The 18,006-nt window shown below is 32.4% G+C and overlaps 1 protein-coding gene across 1 annotated transcript in view; it reads right to left on the reverse strand.

The window, feature by feature from the left end:
- The window catches only part of LOC126740726 (uncharacterized), a 32,845-nt gene extending 29,721 nt beyond the window's left edge, over nt 1-3,124 (reverse strand). The window contains exon 1 of the mRNA XM_050446872.1: nt 2,748-3,124. The gene's annotated coding sequence lies outside the window, so the exon portion shown is untranslated. The remainder of the gene's footprint in view (nt 1-2,747) is intronic.
- Nucleotides 3,125-18,006: the final 14,882 nt, after the last annotated feature.

Genomic DNA, 18,006 nt, shown 5'->3' on the forward strand with positions numbered 1-18,006 from the left:
ACAGCCCAATAGTGAATATTGTGAATATTAAATATACCAAGTCTTTGAAATGAAGACTCATCGGACCACAAAATGCAAAAAAGTCCGGCATTTCTCTGCAAAATGCTACTCTAGGCGCGTAGTCACGAGGTAAGAGGGCTTGAACACGTTGTACGTGGTATGGATGCTGGTTGTTCCTCCGCAACATGCGATGTATCGTAGCTATAGCTAATCCAGTAGGTCTAAAAATTCTACGAATACTTGTAGAAGGGTCCACCTCTATCAAAGCAAGCACCTCTTCATCATCAAACCGCGGTCTGCCTATTTGTTGTACATCACCAGGTATTTCTCCCCGCAAATATGAATTATGTACTCATATAAACACTCTGTGATCGGGAAAGCGTTCACGAAACGGATAACGATCACAATACTCTCTTGCAGCAAGGCGAGCGTTCCCACCGCACAATCCATAAATGTAATGCATTTCAGCATATTCTTGTGAGGTATACCGATCTGGCATCTCGATGCAGATTAATTATTACTTTATTGGTGTAATAGGTCAGAAAACAGAAAAAAAATGAATCAACACGTTAGCTGAAGACAAACAGAAAACAATACAAAAAATACCAACAATAGTCGGTTTGGCTATTTAAAATGGTCCATGTGAGAATACCATTTTTGTTTGTGGCTCTTAATAGCATTCTGAATTCTAATTTGGAGGTCAAGCGCATTTAAATAGTACCAAATTTGTGGAATGCAAGCAAAAAATGTGGTATGATTTTATTTCTTTTTCGCTTCATTTTTCTAAAAATTTTCTTACATACATTGATCAAATAATAAACACTATAAGGTAAATGTTTTTATTGAAAGACTAGAAATAGTAGGAAGTTTTTAAACATTGGTTTAAATTCCTGTAGGTCTTTGTGTACTGTGTAGTACTTCATTAAATTGTTAAAATTCATTCTTGAAGAATCCAAAAACAAATTAAACAAGATTTTCTGCAGCGAAACAAAAAAAAATTTACACTACACTTTTGTTAAAAAGACTCGACATTTGATGGAATAAAAACAAAAAATATATTTAAAAAATAAAGCCCCAGACATAGAAAAAAATAAGTTTTTAAGCCGGAAGTAAATTATAGAAAAAAACTGAAAAACAGCTATAACTTCTAAACCATCAAAAATCGGATAACAACATAGGGGGTTATTGTGATTCCAAATAGCCTCCCCTACCCCCCCTTTCAGTTTGGACCATGACTTTTGAAACACCCTGTATATATCCAAGGACTAAATTAGGTCTACAAGTTAACCACTGACTTTAAAGTCGAAAATCTTAGAAACTAATTAATATATTCTCATAAAATCACAAAGGTAATATTTAGTAGAGTAAACTGTAAATATTGCTAAGGGTCATTGCTAAGGCAAAATTGTAAGAAATATTGGCTATTAAAGTAGATGCATTCAAATAATAGTAATACAACTAATAATAATAACAACATTTATGATATCCTTGTAGATTCAATTCCTTTAGTTGCTTCACCAAAAAATGTTACTTTATTAAAATTTTAAAAGGTCTCCTAAGCACGTGCTACGGTAATTTCTCATTACACAAAAGATCTTTATGACCAAATAACAACAATAAAACAACCTTTGTTTAATATTATCATCACGACAATGAAAAAGTCCATATTTAAATACAATATAAAACGTACCGTCAGAAGCTGGTTTCTATATTTCGTTGGTACTTTCTTTGGTTCTTTTTAATCTTTTCTTGGTAGCAGGTCAAGAATTTAATTTAACGAACACCTGCCGGGTATAGACAGAATTGGATTTTCCATTTTCGACTTAAATTCGGTAATAAAAGTGTTGTATTTGGGTCATAAATATTATAATATAAGACGTAATTTATTTGCTTCTTTTTTAATCTCTTATTAAACATGCTCCTAACGAATAGAATTTATTATCAGTGTTACAAAATGAGGTTAGGCGCGGTTAGTCATGGCGTTTAGTAAAAAAAAGCGTTGGAAAACAAAGATATGGTATTGATTAATATTAGTCAGACTGGTTGGTCACTGAGTACAGTGTGATTAGGTTCAATGGTTGATCATTAAATGTTAACACACATTTTAGTTGAGATTTTATTCATATGTAAACCTGAGAGGGAGAAAATGTATAGAATGAATGAACCTAATTAAGTAAAGAGTTCAATGTCCATAATCAAAAAAGTTTCATTTTAGTCGTTTTATTTGATGAATTTTAAGCTCTTTAGGGTATTTTTCATTAATTTATTAAATATTTGTTGTCGTATTTTAAGAAATTATCAGATATTTAAGATGATCACACAATTTATAAAAAAAAAATCAGTTTCTAGAGGGAAAATTATTCTCTAGAAATGTTGCTTAGGGTCCAATTCAACTTAAACAATAGTTTGGGGAATATTGGCCCTTTTATGTCGTTGTATAATGCGTACATTCACGCTGACTAATCGCTATAGTAAAATATCTAATTCTGATGTGTACTTAGTTTTAATTCTTAAAACGTACATGAGTAATAAATTCCATCTTAAGGTAGCCAAATGTGATAAAAATCTCTCGTTTGCAAAAACTCTCCTAATGATATAAGGATGGCGTCTAAATTTACATTTAATAGCCCCCTGAAAAAGGTAAAAAACCGTATCCGGGCTTGTTATTTACAGCTGGAGCCGTACCATATAAAGAATGAATGAATAATAATTGATCATAGAACGTAAAAACGAAATGAAACACTAACCATTTTAATAAAAAAGTACTGAAGGTAATCCAAATCCCAATCACACAAGTGATGCAGCAAAATCACACCCGACCGACCATAACCGCGATAAAATCACAAAAATATCAAATTTTTTTTCGCACCAATTTATTCCACTTTTGCACGTTTTTCGTTTAACAGTTCGGTCTTTGTTTACTTGTCGATTTTGATATGGTAAACCCGCGAGATAAATTACGGCCTCTCAGGTACAGACTCGCAAAGACCGAAGCTATAAATAAGTCGAAAACCAAAACAAAACAAAAAAAAAAGCAAGGAAAGAATTATCTGCGAGATACGTCGTTCGAGGTACTACTTCGCCTTCGGTAACCTTGCGGTACCGGCGCAATGTGACTGTTAAAATGCTCGGGTTTGACTGAGCCGAGAGTACCCGGGCGGTTCGGTTCGTTGTTTTGGTGTTGCGAAGTGTATTTACGGGAAAGAAGAGGGTTGGTTTGTTTGGGATTCTTAGACAGGGCGTTTAAAAACACAAATTTATGTGAGAATGTATACAATTAACTTAACTAAGTGTTAAAAGCTAATGAACCCCTTTTACAATAAAATCTGGTGAAATTTATAATAGTATACTAAGCTGCTTTTTCCTCAAGAGATGAATATGGCTTGAATGCTCTAGTAGCTCTTTTTCTATGAAGGCTTCCTTCTTAAAATTCTTCATCTTCTTCAGTAAAAAGTAGGCGATGGTAGCTATATTAAGAAGTAGAGGATGATAATCCATAGGCTAACCTTTGTACCTTAGACAGGTCCAGGATTGGTTTCTTCTAGTTTCTGGTACTGGATATCAAATAGGGTTTGTATATTTCTAAATTCAATTTGAAATACGTTTTATTTGCCAAATAATAAATTATTCAATAATTTTTATTTTAATAGTATTTACAATGGCAAATAGGGGTGTCCTTCGATTATGAACCAAACCGTTAGTCTGTACCAGTAAATACATGGTACAGATGAGACAACCCGGTACAGTTTTAAATATATCTATGAACTAAAACAGAAAGAAATTGGTCAAAGTAAAAATATAGAGGTTGGAGGGGCACAAAGTCAATGGTCTTAAATTATGTTAATTTTTTAAAAAACTTTCGCCCTAAGGCCTCTTTAGATCTAAAAGTAAAAAGCAACCCTAGTATAAAAACAACAATGCATAGACACAAATTACAATGTTGAGATACGAATTACCCAAAACATTTATGTTGAAACAAAACATAAATACATAAAAAATAATGCTGACGTTCACGCATTATATCCGGTTTTAAAACTAAATAAAATAAAAGAAAACAAAACAAGCAGAGATTTGAGACCATTGACTTGGTGTCCCTCCAATCTCTGAATTCCTATTATTAAGAGGTCTCTTTGAGAAAAATGGACTACTTTTTTAAATTTGTGGTCAAAGTAGAGATTGTCGAGTTCAAAGCGTGGCAAATCCATTCGCATCAAGTGTCACGTTTGATAGCCCTATGTGGTAGAATGAGTTTTTGCTATCACGGTAGCTTCCAATTTGGAAGTCCTGGATGTATATGGTACAGCTGAGGTTGAATTCTTGTATTGGAATATTGTCTTTGTTTTAGCCGCATTATTGTAGAGCTACAGGTTTCTGTGGCGAGACTACGATCCAGTTTATTCATTCAAGTTTCTCGATTTTCAAGACTTAACATCGGTCTGCATTACTCGGCAGTTAAACTTCATATGGTTTTTTGAAATAGGAGGTTAATTATTGAGTCGAATAGCAACTCGGGATATTTTAGCCCTATTTTTTTAGCCTTACCTCAAAATACGCCCCTGTGCATTTTTTAAAATTTAAATCAGTGGAATGAAATATTTTCAAAAGCTTTAAATGGCCTTTAGCTACGACCCTGTACATTTTATTACTTTTTTCTTAATTTAAACGTATCCTTACCCTAAAGTTTAATTAGAAAAGTTGAAATATAAAGTCAATAGAGCTATGAAATTATATCAAGCTCAAATGGTGGTAGAGGAAGGAGATAACCTTAGACTTTAACCTTAGCTGAAAAATTGGCAAGCATTATTAAGAGAATCAAAGAAAAATCTTGAGGATGCATTCGTTCAAGAAAGATAAGCAATTTGCCTTACAGTAAATTTAAATCGAACCATATTTTAAGCACGGTTGGCACGGCTAAGAACTATGAACTTTTAGAACTCTGCGAATGATATCGCCTCGAAGTTTATTCCAGATGATAATTTCTTGATTAGAGACCAGGCTCCTATATATCATCCAATCGAATCTCTTAGTGCTTACTAGAAATTAAACAAAGAACACAACTTTCTTAGCATCCTCTTCTTTCCGTGTTGTCTTCAATGAAGGTTAGCAATCACATTGACAAATGTGTATCTGTCTTGTGCTATTCTAAGGGCCTGCTCGAAGTTCAGGCCGGTTCAGTTCTGTATATTTCGCATCCAGGACAGTCCCCTTTTTCCTTCCAACTTTCCTTCAATTATTAGTTGACGTATGCTGGTTTCCTTAGTTTCAAATTGCTCTTGCTCACTACATATCCTCTGAAGTTTTTCATCGTTCGTAATTCTCTCCATCCAAGGAATCCTCAGCATTCGTATATATATATATATATCACTAGAATTCAAACGCCTGCAGTTCAACGTCCATAATTCAATGCTGTACAACAGGATTGACCAATAACATCACACCAGTCGCAGACACACGCTCAAGTCGAAGTATAAATTGAGTCGCTTATATCGCTTAAATCCTTGGCGTGCTTGCTCAATTCTAGTCATTATTTTGTTATAAAAGTTTGTGTGTCTTTCAATCCAGGAACCCAAATATTTAAAACGATTTACCATTTCTTGGACTTCACCGTCGATTTTTGATAATTACCGTTGTCTTCGTCTTCTTAATTTTCATTTTTATTCCATGGTTTTTAAATGCATTCAATTATATGCTAACGCCCAACGCCAACGATTACTATTTGATGCCAATAAAGATTTCTTATTAATTAAATATCCCTCACATCCATTCCCACGTTGAAAAGGGAGTTTAGACAGGAGTTATAGACCTCGTATGTTGCTCTCTACTCTTGCAAATATCTTTTCGAAGGTAATAAAGCATAGGTATAGGCTGCTTTGGTCTATGCATTTCTGTTAACTAAAGTGCACTAATAGAGCTTTCCGAGTATGTGATTCGAGATATTCTGTTAGAATTTTACTAGACTTAAGAGTAGAGATCCAAGTTTACTTTATCAATTAATTTTTATTAACTTCTGGAAAAAAATTGACTGGTCCTGGGCTTTTATTGTTACAGTTTGATGTCGCTTGCTTGCAAAAATAACTGTACTATTCGTTTAGGCTTTTAGGGTTGAATTTTTTATCATAAATGTATATTGGAAGACAACTGTACGTGTTTCGGTTATCAAGCAGGTTATTTATTTGAATTATATAATTCTGGCATTCGAAGAATTCCCTCCTGTCAGCAAGAACATGAGTTGTCGTCCATTGTACTGATTCTATTTAAGTTCAGTAATGGTTTAACCTCATCCTATTTATACTTGTTAGGTATCTCCTTCCTCTTAAGCTGTACTTCTTTAAATCATGATTCCTTTAGAGGCTTGTGAGTGTTCGACTCCTTCTCTTGATCCTGAAATTGTCTCCTCCATCTATCCCATATGGTATCATTTATTTCGGATAGAACACGTATCAGCTTAATATGAAGATTTATGTTTACATTACATGCTTCATAGGCTGAGTGGTCTGCCTGCTTATTTCTATAGATCCCGGTATGCCTGAGGATCTAACTTGCCGCTGGTTCTCAGTGTTAAATTCTCCCTATTCCCAAGATTTCCCCTTGTTGTTCATATTTATCTCAGCTTATTTTTTGTATTCAATAGTTTTTAAATTCAGTTTAGTAGAATGATATTTCATTAATTTCAATTCACAGTTCAGCTTACATAAATAAATTAGTGTGCTTTTATTCAAAGAATTACACATTCTAATGACTATTTACCAGACTAGGCGGAGATTAGCTTAAAACTACTCTTAACCTCTCGGACAATATAAAATACTATCTAAAAATAAGAAGAAAACCGACTATATAAGCAAATATCCATACCAAGATTAAAACTTGATATTGTCTTAAAAACATATTTTTAAATTTATGTAATATGAACAGCATTATATGTAAAATAACGCTCGAATAGAGTGATGGAATGATGTGATATGCTTAAAGTATAATACCTAATATTTCATATATGAACATGGTTTCTTAGTGGTAACTTGTTCAAGAAATATTCTAAAGGGTTTTTTTTATTTAAATTTATATATATATATATATATATATATATATATATATATATATATATATATATATACAACTACTATACAACTACTATATATATATAGTAGTTGTATAGAGTTCATATAAAACGGGCATTTTAACCACTCCAAACAAAGACTTTTTTTATGTCAGGAACATACCCTTATTGGCAACATCGAAATCGCTAACCTGACTAACATTGGCTATCGTTTAATTATTTCTAAGATAAAAATTAAACTTGAATTAAAACTGAATCAATTGTCATGAAATACACATGTCTAGAATTTTCTGTATTGTTTTTGCCGATGGCGACTAGCCATAGCGAGCAAGTATATAAAATCTAGTAAATACGAGCAAAATATTACAGAAACTATAAAAATAATTACCGTAGTTTAATTTTCAAAATAATATGTATTCTAAAATGTAGTCAAATTTTAAAGATCAAAAAGGAAGCAACAGCAGCTGGTTGCATTTGCAAGTAAGTCCTTAGTAATCCTAGTAATCTTAGAAAACTGTCACCATTTTCACTCAAGAATTTCATGTTTTCAGGAAATATAATTGTCTGACCGTTTAATTGAATATGAGTTAAATGGCAATATATTCCTCCCCTTGACTAGAATTATTGAGGTGAATAGTTAAGTTATGTTTTTGCGAGTACTGACTTACAACCTATTAATAGTATTTGACATAATATTACAAGATATTGTATCAGCATATTGGTGCAGTTTAGAATTACTCACAACATTTGGTAAATCAGCAGTGTATATTGACCCTTGTGGCAAATCCGAATCAATATTCTTAGCATCAGAGAAAACATTATTGAAACGCACCGGTTGGGTTTGACCCCATAAAGAGTTCTTAAAAAAATGATACTATCAGTACAACCGCAGTACTCAATAGATATCATAGAGTTTTTTATTATATGCTCAAAGGCTATATTCTGTCACATTCAAAAGCAAGCCAACTGTGCTGTGCAGTTAATTTACTTATTACGTTTATAGAATTTCTTCTTCTGAAGAAACGTTCTGATGTAAACCGAGTCAAAAGTTAATATCCAGCAGCTTGCGTTTAGTTCAACTTTCGCCCGGAGGCACCGTTTGTGAATGTGACGGTGGTACAGCCGAATAAGCAGAGACTCTTGACAGGGAGGTACGATTTTAAGATTCGCCGGGATTCTCGCTGTTTACGGCTCGAAGGCGAACCAGGGCCGTACTTGTTATTGAACAAGTGGATTTCTTTTTATTAAGTGGATATTTAAAAAATGCTAAGAAGCGGGATATAATTTGGGGGACAGAAAATGGATTCGTTTGTTTAGTGTTATGCCAAAGAATAGCTTAGAAAGCTTTTCTAATCAACAAAAAGTTTAAGAGAGGATATTACTGATTGGAAACCTAGTACCGAGACAATAATAAAAGTGAAGAGTCACATTACTTGTGGTCGATGCACTATTGGAGGATGAACCTCTGGCAACAAAAGATAAGTTTTTGTCTTTGTTTTATAGTAATAAGTCTTGGCCCAGGCAGTATTTTATCATTGCACGTCTTCCAAGTATTTTAAATAATATCTTTTAATTTTATTGTTCTAAAATATTTTTTTATTTTCAATTATTAATTCCGCAACTTTTGGATTTTTTAACATTTTCCAGATTTTTTAAGTATTTTTATGGTACTCCAGATATTTGGATAAACTCTTGTCTTATTCCAAAACTTTAGATCAATTATTACGTCTTCCAAGTATTTAATTTTAATGTTTTAGGATAAGGAAATATTTGTTTTTAATTTCAGAATTTTTAAATTTTTTTAAATAATTTTCTAGATTTTTTTGGTATTTTTATAATATTCAAGACCTTTAGAATAAGATCTAGTTTTATTACAGGACTTTGGAATCATTTTTTACGTCTTCCAGGCCTTTCAAATCACGTTTCTTTGAATTTTAATATTTTAAAATACGTTTTGTCTTTCAATTTTTAATTTCAGAATTTTTGAAGTAGATGTTTAAAATAAAATAAAGAATTAATGTGTGTACCGATTTTACTACGGTATTGCTTTGCTAGTATTCTGTCTAACGTGTAATACTTATGGACAGTTAAAACAAAGAAAAGAAAAAAGTATCAAAAAGTTCATAAAAATATTTTTTTTCAAATGTTCAAAAAAGTTCTCTTAGAAAAGTCAAAATATTGCGAAATAACTCAAAAATTTCCAGAAATTCCCCTAAAAGGCCCAAAAATTGTCAATAAAATAAGTAAGAAATTAAATAGTTTAATGGTATCTCACGATACTTAAACTCCAATAAAAGTCGTAATAAAATAACAGAAGTTTTAAAAAAAAAATACCAAAAATTTTATTTCAATTTAAATAATTTAACAAAAATCCTTGCAAGTTTACTCATTCAAAAAGCATCCTGATTCTCTCTTTAAATTATTAATTAATCTCTGCAACTTTGTTTAATTAACAGTTTTTCTAAATTTAGTAACTTTTGAGATCCCAGTATGTCTGGAGTTAGCAAGATGGCCCTTTCAAATTCCAGGAAGAATTGAGGTAAAATTTAGTCCAGGGCAATAACTCTTAATTGTCTTGAAAATTGAAAATAAACGTAATGCTCTTAGAGTATATAACAGTCGAATTCAAATTTAAAATTTTTCTTAGCCCGATACCTCCTGAAAAAATATCTATTTAAAATTTTCTAAATCAAAAAATGACTTGGACTATTAAAGAAGATTAACCATTGGTAATATTAAAAAAAAAATCTTGGGCGTGGCTCGTGTTTTTGTTTTAGTCCAGGAGCTACGAACAAATTTTGTATAAATTATGTGTAAAAAGTGAAGTTTTCCACGTTAAGTGTCAAAACAGTTTCATATATAAGGCTCTTGGACTAATAATTTCACACCTTCTCACTCTTACACATACATTGGAATATAGTAAAACTTAAACCAGGTATTATCTCTTAATTGTTTAAAAAATTCAAAATATACGCAATGCTCTTGGACTATATAACAGTCGAATTAAAATTTAAAATTTTCTTTATTCCGATATGTCCTGAAAAGGACTTGGACTATTAAAGAAGATTTACCATTGGTAATATTGGGAAATAAAAATCTTAGGCGTGGCTCTTATTTGTGTTTTAGTCCAAGAGCTGTGGACCAATATTGGCTACATTGTCACAGGTTTTCGGTATTTAGTGTATATGGGTAAATGATCTATTTGTTATTTATCAAATTTAACGTAGAAATCATACTAAAATGCCAATACAAAGTTATTTATATGGTAGAAATTTTAATTGTTTTGAATCTGTTAGTATTTTCTAAATAATTCATAAAATACCAAGAAAATATGAAGACATGTCAAAATATTCCAGAAAAAACCCAAAAAATAACAAATTATTTCGTCAACAGAATATTTTGAATTCTTAATTTATTTTAAAGTGCAATGATTCAAGAAAACTTAGATAGCTTTGCCCCGTTAACATTTAACCTCTAATTTATAATTTACATAAAAAAGGAAAGGCTTGTAATGGTAAACATTTATAGAGAGACCAGCTTCTGGCCTGATGGTGCTATGAAAACGTTCGATTTCTTATAGGTTATACCTAGTTCTCCGTTGACTTTGTGGTATTCCCTGGCCTTCATTGTTTTCAGTCCTGGTTGTTCTTAGGACAGTAAAAAAACCACAAATGCCTAAAACTGAGAGATTTTTCATCACCATGCTTCAGGTTTCCCAGTTATTTTCATGAATTTTCCTTTCATGCTGTTGCAATGTTTACATAACCTATAATGCAAGTCTTAAGGTTTATCTACCTTGGGAAGCCCTGTTAAATGAAGAGACATGCTTTGTTTTACCAAATATAATGTAAATCACGGTTGGGTTTCTTGCGGTTTTCCTGTATACATGTGACCAACATTTGTTCCCCTGTTTTCATCTAGAAATACCCGGTTTTGAGACCTCAAATTAAGTTTGTTTACCGTATAAGGTCATAACCTGTCAGTCCGTACCGTTTACATGACGGAAAACTTTATTTCCATTAAGTTTTCCCAATTGCATTTTTCATCCAACTATTGATTTCGAAGATGTTCGTGAGTCGTCGGTATTCAAATTCCTGTCGCGATTGATTGAATTTGCTTCGCTTGACGAATGTCATCCTTAACCTCTTATACAAAAACACCATAACCCATCATACTACGAACATTATGATTCTGATTGAAAAAAATTAATTTCTTTAGTTCCACGATTTTAATTAAAATTACAATTTAGAACGTCAATACGATGTTCTAACATGAAGAATATGATTTAATAAAAAGTTTTTTGTAGTTCTATGACTTTTAATTAAAATTACATTTTAAAATGTCAATGACTTAATGAGAAATTTAATAAAATTTCTCATTTCAGTTTTAAGTTATTAATAGAGTGCCGAGTTTTCGGGTACATTTTCCCCAAATGACTGCCTGTGCTAAATTATAGAAATTGGTAATTGGGGAGTGTTAGATTTTAAGGAAACATTTGTTCGTCTATTTTAAACAACCAAACCTGTTAAACCATATTTTTAATAATAATAATAATAATAATAATAAGGCTTTTAGTTCCAACAGTCACCCACTTACAGGAAATACAGAAAGAATTGTGTACAACAGGTTTAAGGTTTAAAATTAAATAATACAATATAATATTAAGCTAAAGGAAAAATTATGGAAGAGGCTTATAGGCTAATAAAATTTTTAGAAAACATACATTTACTCAAAGCATTACCTACCTACAAAATCTCTAAGAGAAATTCAAGATTTAAGATTATTGATTAAAAAATCCTATTAAGAAAGACGTTGAAGCAACAAAGAGGTCCAAGTTGTGGTTACAAAGAGTATTAAATAAGTTACACATATAATAAATCGGCGACCTTCTAAAAATGTTATTTATTGCTCTATTACACTGAAATGTTCGAGGGTTTCTAGAGTTTAATCTGTGAACGACAAAGTAAATTTGATTTAACAATGAGCTACAGTCGATTTTATAATTAACTAACTTATATAAAAAGTCCACGGCCGGTACGACACGGCGGTCGGCTAAGGCTTTCATGTTAAAACGTGCAAGCATTATATCTTGAGATGTTCCTCTTGCTGGATAAACACCATCGGTCTTGTACATTAAATATTTTAAAAATCTACGCTGAATTGACTCAATTATATCAATCTCAATTATATGGATGCCATATAATTGAAGCGTACTCAAGCTTGGAGCGAACAAATGAGCAATATAAAAACTGCACCACCCTAACTTCTTCAAAATTGCGACAATTTCTAATTATAAAACCCAGAGATCTGGATGCTGCTACAACTATGTTATGGATATGATTTTTAAAGTTGAAATTTTGGTCAAATCCTTAATTTCAATACACCTAGTCAAAGGAAAATATTGTATTTCATAATTGTGCTGAATAAAATTTTTGTTTCTACAAAGAGTTACCTGAAAACACTCTGACACATTAAAAAAAGTCTGTTATTTCGACACCAGTCATATATATTATTTAGTTCAGATTGAAGCAGTTGGCAATTAGATATGGTTTCTATTTTTCTATAAATTTTTAAATCGTCTACAAAAAGCAGCTTAGACATAAAATAGTTAGTGCAAGGTCATTGATAAACAACAAAAAAAGAAGCGGTCCCAAGATTGCACCTTGTGGGACACCAGATCTTACGATGTATTGATGAAACTGCATTCGGTCTAGAAGGTACGAAGAAAATAATTTTAATACATTTTCAGAGCAACCCAGATAATAAAGTTTTATCAATAAAATAGTGATATCTACTTGATCGAAAGCCTGAAAATCCATGTACAGAACATCCACTTAACTTCTGTTGTTTAGGGCTTGACATATGTATTCGGAAAGACAACATAAATTAGTAATACATAATCCTTGTTCCATAAAACCATGTTGATCGGGCGATATTAGTGTACTTACTTGTTTGTGTATACAAATTTCAAAAAGCTTAGAGAAATTGCATAGAATTGATATCGGTCTATAGTTTCTAAGTTCTGACTTGTCGCCCTTTTTAAAAACTGGAATAATTCGCGCGATCTTCCAACAAGACGGAAACGAACCTGTTTGAATGGATAAGTTAAAAATGTGAGCCAATGGTTTCGCTAAAGGTGTAACGCAGTCTTTACCTAAAAGGCTTGGAATAGAATCGGTACCACATGGTATCTGTTAAACGCACTGGAGCAAAAGCCTCGACTATTGACTTGGGATCCGAGAACTCATTATTGCCATCTTTCACCACACCTGGTATTCTGGAGTCGCCCTTCTTCATCTGTATGTATGTCCAAAACTGAGAACTGTCAGCGTGGAAATTATTTTGGTATTGACGTAAATAATTTAGAAATGTACTATTGAGTAGCGTTTTAAGAGTTAGTCTAGCATTTCGAAATATTTCATAGTAATAGTTTTAGTTTTTTATATTTTTTGTAAGCTAATTCTTTATTTTCAATTAAGCGAATGATCTCAGAAGTGAACCAAGGGGGATATCTTCGTTTCCGATTTATTTTTAATGGTACAGTGGTTTTAAAAACATTATTAATTAAGTTATACAAAATGTCACAGGCTTTGTTAACGTCTGTGCATTGAAACAATTGCTTCCAATCGATATTCAAGATTAATTCATATAGAAGAGGAAAATTTGCCTTACGAAAGTTAAATGCCTTAGGAGCAGTTTTGCACAACCCAAAAGGAGACGATTTTTCCATAATTAAACTGTCAACATTGATAAGAAGTAAAGGGTAATAAGATAATTAGGTAATTCATAACAATAAGATTTCATAATAACTGGACAGTTTACTTTCAATACCTTCCCGGTTTAAAGGCTTACCCGAGAGGCTAGAGGGGTCTCTAAGCTCCTTTAATTTCTTAGAGTGACGCATGAGGCATTTTTGTCAACTTTGCTCCTATAACTGTACATAGAAATAGTATGGGGAGTTGACGGATACCCTGCGACGTCAAAAGTTAGAGGGTGGACTTACGTTAAGTACGTAACGAACCACGCTACACACTTGACGAAGTGTTGTCAGATATAGGAAACACGAGGGAAGTCATAAATCTAAGCGATTTAAATAGCAGAACAGGCAAAAAACTCAATGATAACATAGTGGGGACCCACTTTTTAAAGATTATAAAATTTGCTACAAAATTTGCACCGAAAACACACAAAAAAATCAATTTCGTTTTTAACATTAATTGATTTCATAAAAAAAGTACTACTGCACCCGATTGAATCTATATGTATAGGTCGTACTCAATGCAAAAAATTTTACGATTCTCGATTTCCAGTACGTCCCTGTAAGTTCAATCGCTTCGCACATGTTTCGGCCCCTATTACGCCGGCCTGTGATGCTAGGATAATTAAAAAAGCAGTGGCGTGGGTGCACGTTGTTTCTTTTGTCTTTTCTAGACCCGATAGATAGATATACCTTGTTGCAATGCTGTGCCATTCTATTTAAATTTATTTTCTATTGATGTAAAGGTATTGGGGTGTTTACTAGTTCTTCTTTATTTTCTTTCCTGCTCGAATGTCTTAACAATGATTTTTATTCTGGGCAATCATATAAGTAAAATATATTTTTCGATCAGTATTCTCTATATATTAAAATAACAGTTTACTATGCAATGCATAGCATATTTAGGAAAATGTGTGCAAGCATCTAAATTTCAGTAGTACAACCTCAGCAAAACATTCAGAAACACCAGACTAGAACTTCTTTTGTGTTAGAAAATTCTAGCTTATCTAAACCTGATCTTCATATTAATTCTTCAAATAGTACTGCTTTTCCAATTAAATCCTTTTACTTCATACATGGATAACCAAATCTTTGTTATAAAGAGTTGAAGAACTTGGTAGGTCTTCGCAGGTCAGTAAAGCCGAATTGTTTTTATCGGTCCAATATTGCTAAAATATGCCCTTAGTGAAACAACAATTTGTGAATCAATTGTTTGGTATGTGGCTGCTAAGAGTAAATTGTTTGATAAAAGTTCTAAAATTTTTCTTCCATTTTATCAGAAAAGGTTGACTCTTCAACATATAAATTCGCTATTCCATCTTATGTGCTTTGTCGAAAATTGGAGGACAATAGATTCAATATTAAATAATTTGTACCTCCTAAGACCTGCAGATTGCTGCTTTAATCCAGATAGTACCGTTTGTCCAATAAACATCCAAAATTAGTCTAATTATTAGTTAGTATGTCCAAGTACAAGAAATGAATATTCGTTGGACATCCAATTTTTTGAAAGAAACTAGTGTGAGAGATTTTATGTGCAGAGGAACTCTGTCTATTATAAAGTCTCGCTATATTGTAACTAAAAGACCTTTCAAAAATAGAAGTTGAGTGAAGAGGTATAGTTACATAGCTCGTATCACGAAGATCTAGATTATGGATTTCTGAGCGAAACTTTATTTTCCTGTATAAGTAGTCGGGACACTTTCTTGCTATTATTTTATAAAATAACACAACTGAATGGAAGACGCGCCTCTCATCTATTCTAAGCCAATGCACATCTCTCAACTTAGCCGACACTCCCTGCTCTCTACTCCGTATACCCCCAATTAGTCTTACACAGTGGTTTTGTATTAACTGAATGCGATATTTATCCCTTTTCAGCAAACATGGGCCATAAACTACATCGGCATAATTAAAGTGCGAAAGCACTAAAGAGTCACAAAGCATTTTCTTTAATGACACTGTCAATAGATGCCTTTGTTTAAATATAAGCTTTAGATTTAGGAATGCTCTCTTAATACACATGCTGACATGCTCAGTAAACCTTAAATCACTGTCCAGAACCAGCCCTAGATTTTTAGCGTGGTCAACAAGTGCAAGTTTATTATTATTATTTAAATTTATTTGAATGCTATCCTTATGCAACTGTCGTTATTGAGTTCTGCCAAAGAGCAACACCTGAGACTTGGAGGGGTTAAGAGTGACTCAGTGCTTCTGAGAAATTAAGAGCAGTGACTCCAAATCAACACGACCGGATTAAAAGATTTGTAGACCTGCGTATCATCTGCATAAAAATGTACATTACAAGATTCAATGTATTTTCCCATTTGGGAAGTATATAAGGTAAAAAGAAGAGGCCCCAAAATTGAACCTTGTGGAACCCCAAAACATAATGGTTCGGATTCAGATACTTCGCCATTGACTTTAACTCTCTGACTTCTACCCTTTAAATAACTGGTAACTAGATTGCAAGCGGTAGTGTCGAATCCCAGATATTTTAAAATCGCCAAAACAAGATTATGATTTATTCTGTCAAACGCTTTTGAATAGTCTAAAAGGACTAAAATAGTTAATTCATTATTCTCGATAACTTGAAATATATCATCTGTTACTTTCAAAAGCGCTGTTGAACAACTATATCCTGGTCGAAATCCAGACTGGGTGGCTGGTAATAAATTGTACTGTTGAACATATTCTCGCATTTGATTATTAAGAATACGTTCTAAAGTTTTAGACAGAGTAGGGAGAATGCTTACTGGCCGTAAGTCCTTTAGTTCAGTTAAATTATTTACCTTAGGTACAGGTATTACAATGGAACACTTGATCGGGAAAGCATGATGTTTCTATGGAGAAGTTCACTAAAAAAGTTTTACACTTGATAACGGTTGGAGATACTTACCAACCGAAACGTCGTGTTACATTAAATAAATAAGACAATGCAAGTCCGACAAGATGTTTTCACTGTACCATTGTCTACCACCTTCAAGAAGAGAAGTTCACTAAGTGTGTAATTACAGGTAATATCAGCGGGCAGCACAAGAGTAGCATCTCAATGCCAATGTCATCATTTCCAATGGCCTTGGATTTAACTAAAAATAAAGCATCTTTAACTTCCTCAATATTAGCCAATCTAAAACGAAAAATATCCCGATTTGACAATGTATTATTTAAGTAAAAATTTAGAATATCTTCATCTGAATCAATCTGCGGAATATTAGTAGTACAAAGTAGTTATTGATTTCATCTGCTGACTAGCGACCGCTAGGAATTACCCTACTACATTTCCTATAAACGTCCAGATCCCTCATAAGTTCCCAGTTTTCTTTAGATCCATTTATTCTCATTTGATGCTCCAGATATGCTTTCTGTTCCCTCCTGGTTGTTGCAGTAACTTGATTTCTTAGCTGTCTATAAGATTCCCAGTCTTCAGAAGAATTGCTTTTTTGTATTTAGTCAATGCTCGATTTCTAAGTGACATTAGATATTTTAAATTAGGTGTTATTCAAGGAATTTTTTTCTTGGTAATCCGTGCCAATCTTTTAGGAGCGTAAATATCAAAGGTATCAATTAAAAAGTTACTAAAAGCTTCCACCTTGGTATTTATATCTGGTAAATAATATATTAGATTAAAAGGAATAGTATTAAGATGTTCAAGAAAAGCGGGCTTATTAAAGTTTTTAAAATCTCTATATGTGTAAATGATTTAGTAAAATGATTTATTAAAGTTTTTAAAATCTCTATAGGTGTAAATGATTTAAGTTCTGGTTTCGATACTTTAAGGTTTAGCTCGGATTTAATAAAAAAAAGATCTGAAAAATCAGAGGTTTGGTCAACATTTATTTTTTGATTTTTAGTATATGAATTTTAGAGTTTAAAAAGTGCTTATAGGGCTATTAAAATAGGTACATCATAAATTAATATTTACAACATTCTAGCCACTAAAAATCAAAATAGTCGGTTACTAGTAAGAGTCAAAATATTTTATTTCTTCCAACCACTCCAGCAAGAAAAATGTCCATGTCTTGATGTTGATGAATTTTAGGGCGTTTTTTAAAAAGTGCTAAAAGAGCTGTTAGAGTATGCATTAAATCAATAGTTACAACATTTTAACCACTAGAGATCAAGACATTCAGTTGCTTATAAGAGTGAAATTATTTTATTTCCTCCAAGCCCTCCAGTGAAAAAAATATGAATA

The sequence above is a fragment of the Anthonomus grandis genome, chromosome 9 (genome assembly GCF_022605725.1).
Source record: "Anthonomus grandis grandis chromosome 9, icAntGran1.3, whole genome shotgun sequence".
Lineage (NCBI taxonomy): Eukaryota > Metazoa > Arthropoda > Insecta > Coleoptera > Curculionidae > Anthonomus > Anthonomus grandis.